Below are 12,226 nucleotides of genomic sequence, written 5' to 3' on the forward strand. Positions count from 1 at the left end.
CAAGTAGTAGCCACAGAAGATTGCAAGGTTTGAGGGAGGATTCAGAATTTGGTAAGATTGGTTAAAATAACTAAAGACTAAGGCAACAGTCTGATACCTAGTTGCAGTAAAGTTTTGTGGAATTTTTTTTCCTTTGTGAAAACTGAGCAGAGCTCTTTTGCAGTGTAACACAACTAATCCTGTCTTTTCTTAGTAGGACTTAAATGTATTTGTGTTTTTCCATCGTGGCAACTCCCTGCTCTCTTGATACCATGTTTGGACCTGGGAGCCTTCAGTGCAACAGCTATTTGCAGTCCTGAAGAAAGCAGGTTGCTGTCTACTCCTCCAGGCGTGTCCAGAGCGCTTGGCCATGATTCCAGTCTGGGAAATGCCTTGAGAGATCTTCATCTCAGCTGTGTTAGCTAAGCAAGGTGAAGCAGGTGAAGTACAGGGTTTCCATGAGGAAGGCAGTGATTAGTTCTGGATTCTGCTCTCCAGTCTGCAAAATCCCTGATACTGCAAGTGAGTGCGTGACCTGCCTGTCTGGGTGGAAGTGGTGCACTTGGTCTGAAAAGTCATTCGACAGAAAGTGATGCAGCTGCAGAGGCTGCCTCTGACACCTCTGCTACTGATGCAGGAAGTTAGCTTTGAACATTTCTGAAGGAGAAATGAACCATCACTTGTTCTAAATAATTGGTCACTCTTGTCCAACTCTGTAACTCTTGAATAGGAAAAAATAGGTACAATATTTTTATCATGTACCGCTTGTGAGACGATGTTCCAAAGAAAGATGTGCTGCTCTCCTTTCAAACATGAATATTCTCTGTGGAAGCCTCCTGCTACCTGGGGTGCAGGTCTGCTTTGAAAGTTACACTGCTGGGCACTAAAGGGAACTGAGCAAAGTTTGCTCTTTGTGTTTCAGGTTCTTTTGTCTCCAACGGGAAAGGCTGTAATTGGAATATAAATAAAACCATTTTTTCCCCTGAAATGAAATGTAGACAGCTTTGGCTATCTGGCAGTAATTCACTTTCTGAGTTTCCACCTGTAAGTGATCTAACTCTTAACTGTTAAACAAGAACCTTTCTATTCAACTGAAATACACCTTATATTCATGATTTCTTAACTGGCACTTAGAATACTTGTGACATTTGGGGTTTTTTTTTCCCTTCTAATTACAGGTTCTAAAATTACACCTATGAACAAGAGTGAGTGTACTGTTGTTTTCTAAAATGAGGTCATTTTTTCTCGTTTTGGCTTCGAGTACAGCTCCACAAACAGTTGCATCAGCACTACTGATGAGTAAACTAGCAAAATGGTAGAAACAATTGCATGAGAAAGGACAGGAATTACTTGGGCTTTGCTACTGGAAAAGATTGTAATGTAGAACCATTTATCATGTTAAACTGCAGTAATTTATTTAAATGTATCTAAAAATTATTCATAGTTTCTGCATTATATTTTCATAGAATTGATGTGTAAGAACAGATACCTTACATAAGTAAATTGATTTTTTTTTTTTTTTTTTTGGCTGGAAGCAATCATTTATTTGTATGTGCTTATGGTGTTTTTAGAAACACTTTGAGAAGTGGTATGCTTTTTGATTAGACAAAATCTGAAGATTTCTAAGTGTGTTCTTCTTTAGTATTAGAAATGCAAACTGCATCTGGAAGACTCTAGAAGAGCAGTAACATCCTAAATGTTGTAATAAGTTCTGTGGTCATGAAAGAAAGGTATTTTTAAATTAATCAGTGGAGTAGACCATTTGGGATCAACTGGAGACAAGCTGCTGGCTGATCTCACTTGAAGGAAAAATTAGGATGTTATCAGAGCCAGTCTGTGGCAAGATTTGTCCCTTTAGACAGCTGCTAATTTCAATTGCTTTGGGTGAAGTGCAGTTACACTTTCTTATGAGTCATTAGAATTAAAGGAATGTAATCTTAGAAGTCCTGATTTGTATTTGCAATCAATAACAGCTGTAATATTTATGTTAACATTACAGTTAATGCTGTGCTTCCTGGTATAAGAGCACTTCTCATATGTATTTGAGTCTCTTGTTTAGATATAAAAATTCAGCACTTGCAAACACTTAAACAATGCTTGTGCTAGATTCCAAAAAAAGTGGAATCAAATTCCCAAAATAATAAGACCTATTCCATATTAAAAACTTCTAAAAATTTTTATTTTTTCCCATTCCCATTTGCTTTTCTTTACACTTTAATTTTCAGTCACAGACAGCAAAGTGGTTGTGAGTTTACAGCAGCTCAATAAATGAGGTATCCTTCACTCCTACATTTCCCTCTTGTTGGCAATGTCAAGTTTTCTGAAAATAGTCGTTGGAAGTAGGAGAGTAGGTTGTTTTTAGAAATCTGTTTGGGTCTAAATACCATGTATTAATTTAGTATCAAAGTAGCAATTTGTAAGGAGAATATTTTTCTCTTACAGGCATGAGCCACACTGCCAGCCAATGTTTCTTTAACCTGCTACATCTGAGAGTGTGTCTGGAGGGCTGGTGCGTGTGGCTTTGATGACACAAGGTGTTGTAACCATTTGGGTGCATTCTGGGTGTGCTTTTATGAAGCAGAAACTTTTGTAGTAGACAGCACTGAAATTGCACCATGCAACTTGTAATTACTGGGTAGAGTGTTCAGGAAGCAATCCCTGTAACATAATGTAAAATAATGCTCTTCTATCTGTTCAAAAGGCCAGGAGAGTGCTGTTTCACTCCTTAAAAATACTGAGTGGCCTGGAGGTCACTTGGGTGCCTCAGGCCACTTGGCGTATAAAAATAAAGCCTTTTTTAAAAACACACCTAAAAATAGATTTGAAGTCTATTTTTAATCTCCTGGAAATCTGCTTTCTGATCTGTAATGTTAAATGAAACTTGCAGGATACTTGGGGTTAGGGGTTAGGATGTAGGATTCTCTACCTATTCACTGCTGCTTTTTGACTGGGGTTTTCCTGAGCTTTCCATGAAAGCATCTGTAAGGAGGATGAAGAGAAATGCACACTGGTTTAGCCTTTCCTGGGTTCCTGCTGTCAGAAAATGTGACCACTGCTTGTGCAGGGAGATAGATGAGACCAAGCTATCAGCTTATGTTGTGTGCACAGCTTTTCCTTTCTCTGAAACCCAGGCAGCTGTGGGGCTGCTGCTGCTGCCACAGCTCTGGGTTTGAGTGCCCAGCCCTCAGCACTCTTAGGCTTGAGGAAAGGGCATCTCATTCTTCTGTGTTCTCTCCCTTGCCTCCTTATGAGCATGCAAAATGCAGAACTGACACCCTTCTCCGCAAGGAAATGCTACTCAGTTGAAAGTGAGGACAATTTTCTGAGCTGTTTAGGGTTCTAAAGGTCTAGCATTGGATTAATGCCATTCTGGACTTGAAATAACTGGTCATATTAAAAGAGAAGGGAAGATGTCTTCTGGTTTTGCTCTACACTGTCTTTCATGTTCTTTTCCTTCCATTTATCTTCCATCTTTTATTCATGCAGTTGTGTTTAAAAATATATAATTTGTTGACTATTGTTTTGGGGATGTTGCCAGGTATGGCTGTGGATTTAGGGATTTGATCTATTTAAGTACTATTTAAGTCAATTGAATGTAATGACTCCACTAGCTCTTAATGGAGATAAATTGAATTCTTTGCAGAGTTTGCAAGGGCTGCCAAAGGTATCTCAGTGTTTTAATTTCTGTATATTTGTGTATAATACTTGGGAGACAAAATATTACAATTTCAAAATACAAAATTCTTATTTTCTTCTATCTGTTTAGTTAAAATATGTAAGGTATCAACCTTAGCAAAGCCTGTTAAGAAAAAGTTGACACAGTCTAAAGTCCAGCTATTGCCAACATAGTTTGCCCTCTGCACTGTACTTTAATGGTCTTTAATTATGTGATAAGATTTAAAACCAGATACGCCTCACATTTTTTTCATCAGCCACAGGTGATGTGTAATACTATTCTCTCTCTGTTTGACAGTAGAAGAAAAGAATGTCCTTGCCTTTATTACAGTTTTAATGAATGCTAGGAAATTATAAACCATTTGCATTAGTTACTGTGAATTTAATGTGTCGTTAAGGTGTCAAGAGAGTTTAGCTGGTCGACTCCAGTGCCTGTGAATTAAACAGTGATAATGAGACAATTGCTTAGAGTTAAGTTATGGTATTAATTATTTAGCTGACTTGTGATTAATATATTACTGAAAAGAAAAAACTTTATACATTTGGAAACAAGTTTTATGTCAGCTTCCAATGTCAGCTTCCAATTTACTAACAGTGACTAAAACAAATAAATAATATAAATAATTTCCAAAAAGAAACCTTACCTGTGATTTCATACTCTTTTTAGAACATTGAAGAAAAAATCATTGTCTTCTTGATTGTACGTTTATTTTGGAGGACTGGTACAATTATAAATACAAGCAATTGTTAAGTAGCTAATACTCAAGCCAAGAGGTTGTATAAGTCTTGATGATGATGATGATGATTATTATTATCATTACTATTATTTAATTGATGAATTGTTTGTAACTGTAATCACCTTTAAAGAGTACTGTACACAGAAAAGAAAAACCAGGTTGGTTCCAAGTGAAACTGAGGATTGCATATGTGTGGATACAGTGTGGCCAGAACTCACCTGACCTGGCACTGCAGAAGGTGGCGTTGGACTGCAGTGTTTTGGTCTGTGTATGTGCAGCTACAGTTGTCCAACATACCTTTAATTGTAAAGTTTCCACTTTTGGTGGTGAGATTCCTGTTTCTGAAATTTACTGGAGCATAATTTCCAAACAGAAGAAGAGGACATCTCCACAGGCACTCCAGATGTGTAATGTCCCTTATTCAGCAAATCAGATGAACAGGTGCTGAAATGTTGCTTCTTTGAGCAGTTCCAGTGGAGTTATCACAGAAAAAATGTGTATATTTGCAACAAAATAAAAGGAAATAGACAACACCGAAAAAAAACACAACCAAGATGTTCTAATTTGTGTATATCACAATGCAATTTTTCTGCAATTTATTCAGTTAGACAATATATTTGGTGCAATTCACAAAATGACTGTTCAAATCCATTTATCATGTTTGCATGATAATTTTCATGGTGAAACTCTTCCACCTTAGCTTTTTTTAATCTATCTATCTATCTATCTATCTATCTATCTATCTATCTATCTATCTATCTATCTATCTACCTATCTATCTACCTATCTATCTACCTATCTATCTACCTATCTATCTACCTATCTACCTATCTCTATATATCTGACATACAGAATCAGGATTAATTTTGTATTTTCTTTATTTTTAGGTGTTCTTGGGTTTTGTAGTCAATATTTTTCTGGTATTTGTCTAATCAGTAAGGTATGGTGTTGAATAGTATCATTGGAAGTAGAAGCCTAAAAAAAATTCTTCACTTGATTTGAAAGGCAAGCTTTCTTACTGTACTTTAGCACTGCTGTATTTAATGTAGTTTCTTGTCTTTTTGTATGTTTCTACCAGGACTGTTGCTTTAAATCTTAGATTTGAAATAACACTATAGAAGATTTTATCCTTCCTATGACTAGAACTGTACAAAGGAACATGTCTGTATGAATTAATACACAGAACAAGGCCTTGGGATGGGAATCACTACAGCCTCTGATATCAGTGGAGACTAACAGTTAAACCCTAGGTAGGAATCTGTAATAGTGACAATGCAAAATTAGAAAATAATCATAATATTAACAAGTAGCTGTGCTAAAAGTGGGGTCTTTGCTAGAATTCATTATTAGTAATAAAGGAAAAAATGAATAATACAGTCTGGACCTCTTAAACTGACAAAGTTGAGACATAAATTATATTTACTTTTGAAACAATATATGACACCACTTTAATATCTATCCCCAAATATGAAATTTAAAAGTTTTAATATTTAAGAAATATAAATTTTGAAGTAAAATTCCCTGAAAAAAATATAATTATTACAAATACTATTGACTACTGTTTTTGAGAACTATGTGGAAAACAATTTCTTGCTTTCTTATTCAGTTTTTAAAATTTGATTTCAACAGGATTTAGACATATATAAAGTGAATAAGGAGCAGATTTTATTGTTTCCTTGTGTCATCAAGCAATTTTCCTTCCTTGTTTCCTTAAGGCTTTCACAGATCAAGACAAGATAAAAAAATCACTAAACATGATAGAAAGTTTTTGGAAAAATCTGAAAAAAATTGATAGAGTATTCAGAGGGAATTACATTGTCTGAAGAAGCTACTTGACCTGTTCAGGCTAACACATCTGCCATTAAAATATCCTTACCAACCATTCTTTTCCTGCTGTGGTGTGTGCTGAAGGAGGCACAGTGACACGCTGTGCAGCTGCTGTGGTTGTGCCAAAGTTCAGGCTGAGCTAAACGAGGCTTAGAAGCTATCTTTAGCATACAGATGAGCGATGCCATCCAAAGCACGTGCTCTGTCTTTTTACCTGAAATTCTGATGCTATCACATAAAAGAAAATACCTCGTATCAACAAGCACTTGTTCTGCACTTGAATTATGCTGATTTTGATTACCAGACAGAATGTTAAAACCCAGATTGCTTTCTGACCCTCTGTATGTTGAATTATTGGGAAACATTTTGTTTGGTTTTAGCACTGCTTGGCACTAATTTTATTCTTTCCAATTGTATGCCATTACAAAGTACATATTTTTAAATTTTCTGCTGTTCTGACATAATCAAATTCTAGTCACTACCCTGTTCTCTTGTTGCTAAGAGCCTCAGCTCACAAAGCAAAAGGAAATATGTGCTTGTGAAGAAAAGAATTGGGTGTTATTTCAGAATTCCTCCTGCTGTTTGTGGTGTGCTTCATGTCGGAGATTAGGGAACCAAGAAGTTTTCTAAAATCTCAGAGCTCTCTGGCTTAATCCTTTGGGAATGAAACACTTTCTCTAGACCTTTTTGTTTTGCAGATCCCAAAGATGCACCCAGTAGCTTTGTTTACTAAAGAGCTGTAACAAAGCTGCAGTACTGCCTCCATTATACTCCTTTGTGCAAGCACATCAGAGGGAGGAAAATGCATAGAGGAATGTGAGGTGGACACTGAAGGAAGCCAGGGGAGGATAACTGTGGGGAGGAAGAAAATAAAGTGACAGAAAAGGAAAAGGTGATAGTAAAATAGAATATAAAGTAGAAGAGGGGGGAAAAAAGGGGGAGACAGTGACCTGGAAAAGAAAGAGAGATGGTGTTCCTGCAAATTCTTTGAATAATACTCAGCACATCTGTCTTAATGTGGTTTGACATCTTGTCATAATGCTGACGTGGTGCATCAGTATAGGAGCTTCTAGTGCAGCATGGTAAGCTCACAATGTGCTGTTTTACAGGTCCTCAGTAGCTTCTGGACAGTTATAATCAGGACAATAATACCAATGCAGAGGGTAATGCTGCAGGTGAGGTGTAAATAGATGAAAGAGACAGTGTGTGGTGAGAGACACAAATGGAGAAGACAGAAAAACTGGAAGAAAACTGAAGAAGGGACAGGAAGAAGTTCGTGAACAGACAGCTTTCCAGAAACAAGCCTTTGTTCTCTTATGGACAGTAAGTACTACTGGCAGAAATGCTCTCAAGTGGGAGGTGACAGGAGCTGGGAAAGTTCAAGTCACTGACCTCAGATGAAAAATGGAGCGTGTGTTTAGAAAGAGTAAACTAAAGCAGGGAAAGTGAAGGTACGTTACTACCTAAAAATGTGGCAGGATATGTTACAGTGACCCGTGCTGGAAAGGTGTGACCCTCGTTCTGCAGCACTCCTCTGAGTAGGTGTAGCACAGTGTGCATCAACTCACAAAATGTGTCTGCTGTTTGGAAAGCCAAGATAACACTTTCCCTTCAGGGAAGCATACAGCTCAGCCACTGTTAACTGGCTACCTGCAGGGTGTTAAAAAAAGCCCAAAGCATACAGATTTGTTCTTTGGTCTATGCAAATTTTTTTTTGGAGAGAGAGGTTTTTTTACAAATGGAGTAATTTTTTTTTTGTTTCCATTTACCATTTTCCTGCTATTTTTCAGTTTTTTTTTTTTTTTTAAACCAAAACCAAACTCAGATCCTTTATTTTCAGTCTCCTCTATTCAGACTTGGGATTTCTGAATTAAATGCTGCAATATTATCTGCCTGCAGTTCCTCTGATTGGACTCCATGGGTGGCCCAAGTAATTTTCAGACAATGGAGCTGGTTCTTTTCTCACTCACACCACTGTAACTCATTGGCTTCAGTGAAGTTACTCTTGATTCATGGTCTTGTGAAAGAAGAATTGTGCTTGCTCTTTCATATGTTCTTTAATCTCCATGATATTTTTGTTTACATGTATAATTGATTTCCTGGGAATATATCCTGCTGCTGACAGGTAGACCTAGGAACTTCCTAAGACAGAAATATATATAAGTATTTTTTAGGTCACTGAATTCAATCCACTGCTTCTACAACACCATGTTATATAATTTCTTTCATAAACTGCTCAGGCTTTAAACAGTCATTAAGATCTATTCTTACTACAGTGGGTAAATTCAGACAGAAATGTTAGTTACATCCTGTATAAATTTAAAACCATAACTGAAATAATCTTCAAATGCTCTAAAAGTATTTTTCTTTCTCACCTATGTCTCACTTTTCAATACAGCACCCATGATAAAGACTTCATTATTGGCAGAAGGAGGCTCAGCTCTGGGAAAACACAATTCTGAAATTACAGGCATACTTTGGAAAGGTTACTGTGTACTTTTCTTTTATGGTCACATCCCTCTTGCAGATTTTAGTGGGAGCAGTCAGCTGACAACAATTTTTTACCGTACTTGAAGTGCCACTCTGAAAGTTAATTCCAGAAGGAGAAGGGTATGGAACAGGTGTGTACAACTCAGCTGAGGATAGATTACTGCAGACTTTGACTACTTATCTTGGGCTGCCTTCCAGTTACTACCCTGTTGTAACAAATCCCATCCATTTTATCCAAATTTGCTCTTCATTTATGGAATTAATGGGTTTAATTGACATGAAGTTGAAAATCATCAATATAATCAAGAAGTTGTAATTAAAGAATAGGTGAAAAGCACAGCCCTATTTTTCTCTTAAGTAGTACAAATAAGATGATTCAGCAGAAGCCAACAGCATTATGCTGCTACCTGCAAATGCTACAGTGATATCTCCCTGTCCTCCCTACCTTTGCTATGCATATGTGTTGATCTGGAATACACTGCTATTTTTTGCCTTGTGTTGCTAAATCTCTGTTCTGCAGCTCACCTGGGCAAGCCCATTGCCAGTACTCCCTTTCTGTTCTTAAGCTTCACTTCAGAAGCTGCCGCTGTTACCGAGGAAATTCTTGGCAATTGCTATTTAGCAGGGGAAACTGGTTTGCAGCAGCTGGAAGGTGGTGGCTGCACATCACAAGGGAAGGAGGAAGAGGTGTAAGTCGTGAAAGCGAGATTGTGGCCACTGTACAGCAGCCAGTCGGCTGGGATACTGCTCTGGTGGCTCTTTATCCCACCCTTTGGCTACTCTATTTCTGATACGGAAAAAGGTGCTCCAGTTGCATCATGTGAATACAGAAAGCCTTATACTTGCTGGGAATGCTCAAAGTAATTGTGTGGTCTGTTCATGCAACACTTTGTAGGAGTAGTAGAGCACTCCCTTAGTTTTGTTGGCATTACACTGCCTATAGAATATGGGCCTATGGTGTTTGCTCTGAGGTCTCTGGGATTGCTGGACATGGGACATCCAAGGCTGAGACTGCTGCACGTATGCAATAACATGATGAGATTATTAGATACCAAGAATCCTAGACATACACATTCAAAATCCTAAACATACACAGTTCTCAGAATCTCCCTGGGAAACAATTCTGGTTGGAAAAAAGGACAGACAACCAATCTAAGGCAACCTGGATATGGTAGCCATATCTAACCATGTCTGCAGGTCTCCCTTCTACTGCAATGACTTTGTGCTTCCCCGTAGCTAGTTCTTTATTTGCAAACTTTCTTTGTCAAACGTGTGTGAGGTGTCCTGATGTATGCTCATGTGGAGAGCAGTTGCCAGTCAGGAATCCTCAGTGCCTCACCATTCTTACCTTTAAAGTCAGCAGCTCTCAACGCAGCATGTATTATGGTATTGCGGGGCCGTTGAAAGAGGCCATTGCCTCTGGTCACGATCTGCTGTGTGCTCAACAACGTGCTGATCTCAGGCCAAGAAGAGAGCAGCGAGGCAGGACAAACTCGTTTCTTTCACCCACACAGCACACCGGGCCAGAGGAATTCTTTGGTATGCTGTGTGCTACACAGGCCTGAAATAGAGGCGTGGGGAGAGTCTGGTTTGTCTTCTAGATGCTTCCTAACCTGTAAGTGCATAATGGTGATGGGTCTTTTTGAGGCTTAGAGCTCTGATAAGGGGTCTTTGGCAGAGTTACACATTCAGTTTAAGACATTACCACTCTCAAGTGTCTATTTTACTCTGCTGTTAGGTATTACTACATTCTGATGGTGTAGACTCCAGGTACAGGCTGGCATGCTAAAATAATACATACTTTAATTGTTTTACTCTCCTAGAATGGTCATGACCTGAGGTAGTTGAGAGAAATCAAATCTTAAAACACAGCAGCTAAATCTGCCAGAGCTTGTTGCTCAGAGCCTTTGGCCTTTGCTTCTTAACCATGAGAGGAAGAGTCCTTGCCAGTACCTGCAGGCCTGAGGACAGCCGTTCATGCCTTTACTTCCACTGCAGGTCCTCCGTCACCCCAGAAGTCCACTGCTTGTCCATACGCAGTACTGGTGTCACTGCTGTTACAACTTAAAAGAGGTATATGTAAAGAAACTTTGAAGTCACTGATACTGTATTAAGCAAAAAGTGAGGGCCGTTCTTTGGAAGGTGAGTTAATGAAGAAAAAATTATCTTGGAATTTTTGTAGTTTATGTGATCTTAAAAGTGGTTTATGATCCTGACATGGAGTTCTTAGGATTTCGTGGCTATTCTGATTCACTAAAAAATGCAGATGTAGTAGAAAATAGATTGAAATATTAATTTATGTAAAGAATGATATGACATCAGAGTAAAACATGAGGTTTTAATCTTAATTTCACTAAGAAATTAAGTGAAATTGTGGTATTGCTGTCTTTATTCGTCCATCTGTTTTTGAAATGGAAGGAGACTGGAAGGAAGAACGGGATCCCCTTCACTTGTCTAAGGATGCCTTATAAAATTTTGTTAACAAAAATCAATTCAAAAGTTGATCAATCATAAGTCACAAGTCTACAAGAAAGCAAACTTTAGTAGTTCCGATGTTTACATAAACACCTGGTAGTTGGTTTATGCCCAGCCATGGATTACGCCAAGCTGGCTGGAAACAGTTAGAGATGCTGGCAGCGTGCCCTGCCTACCTCCCACAGGTTCCCACTTCTGCAGCAGGAATGGCTCAATGCCTCATTAATCAGCTCCTGGGTTTCTGCATTTTGCAGATTGGCGCATTAAGGCAAGCCAACATCAGTTTCTATTCAGGCTTAAGCCACAGCATTCCAGCTCTGGGAGATGTCTTGCAAGAGAGGTCAGTGTACATAGTGGGGTAGATGACTTGTCAGCTGCAGCTTAAACTATAGGGTGAGATGTATATTAGTATCTTCATAATTATTTCGTTAGAGGAGAATTTTTAATTTATTAATCAGAAATCATTAATGGAAATGTTGAGGTGGTTTAGGATGTGGATGATAGCAGAAGAATGCCAAGAGGAACGGTTGTGACTATTACATTTTCTAGTTGGTGAAAGACTACGTCTATCTAGTCTATCTATCATATTTAATTTTGTCAGCATACGTTTGCTTCTGTTTTTCAACACAACAGCTCAAAATATAAAATAAAACATTTTCATACATCACAGCATTGAATGTAGTAAATAGCAAGTATCGGCAATACCTGTTCTCTCTATGATGGGTGTGTTCCCCATGGCTCTGTGCTGTACAGTGCTCCCAAGGAGTGCATAAATGAATTCCTAGCACACGAATGGTCACGTCAGCATTTTTCCCCTGACACATTTCAGACAACCGGGCTGTGTAAGTGAAAGCCACAATGACTAAAATGCTGTTGGAAGGTGAGGTGCAGTGTCTGACTGGCCTTTATCCTGCCCCAGCACAAACACCAGAACATTCACCCAGCAGCGTTCAGGGCCCCGCGCTCAGGGCGGCGGCGGCAGCCGGCGGGGCTCTCCGGGCGCGCGCTGTCACCGGCAGCGCTCGGGGCGCGCAGAGGAGCGG

At 38.7% G+C, this 12,226-nt stretch overlaps 2 long non-coding RNA genes across 3 annotated transcripts in view; one reads left to right on the forward strand and one right to left on the reverse strand.

Annotated features, from left to right (window-relative positions):
* Window positions 1-4,940, forward strand: part of LOC115496212 (uncharacterized) — a 6,751-nt gene extending 1,811 nt beyond the window's left edge. For both annotated transcript variants that reach the window (XR_012057040.1, XR_012057041.1), the window contains one exon: window positions 197-4,940. This is a non-coding gene — a long non-coding RNA (uncharacterized lncRNA). The remainder of the gene's footprint in view (window positions 1-196) is intronic.
* On the reverse strand, window positions 3,721-12,184 carry LOC115496215 (uncharacterized). Its single transcript, XR_003961624.4, has 3 exons — window positions 11,889-12,184; window positions 10,662-10,771; window positions 3,721-10,321 (listed from the first exon to the last, which is right to left on the reverse strand). It is a non-coding gene; the product is annotated as an uncharacterized lncRNA (long non-coding RNA).
* Window positions 12,185-12,226: the final 42 nt, after the last annotated feature.

This window comes from Taeniopygia guttata, chromosome 8 (assembly GCF_048771995.1).
Source record: "Taeniopygia guttata chromosome 8, bTaeGut7.mat, whole genome shotgun sequence".
Taxonomy (NCBI): domain Eukaryota; kingdom Metazoa; phylum Chordata; class Aves; order Passeriformes; family Estrildidae; genus Taeniopygia; species Taeniopygia guttata.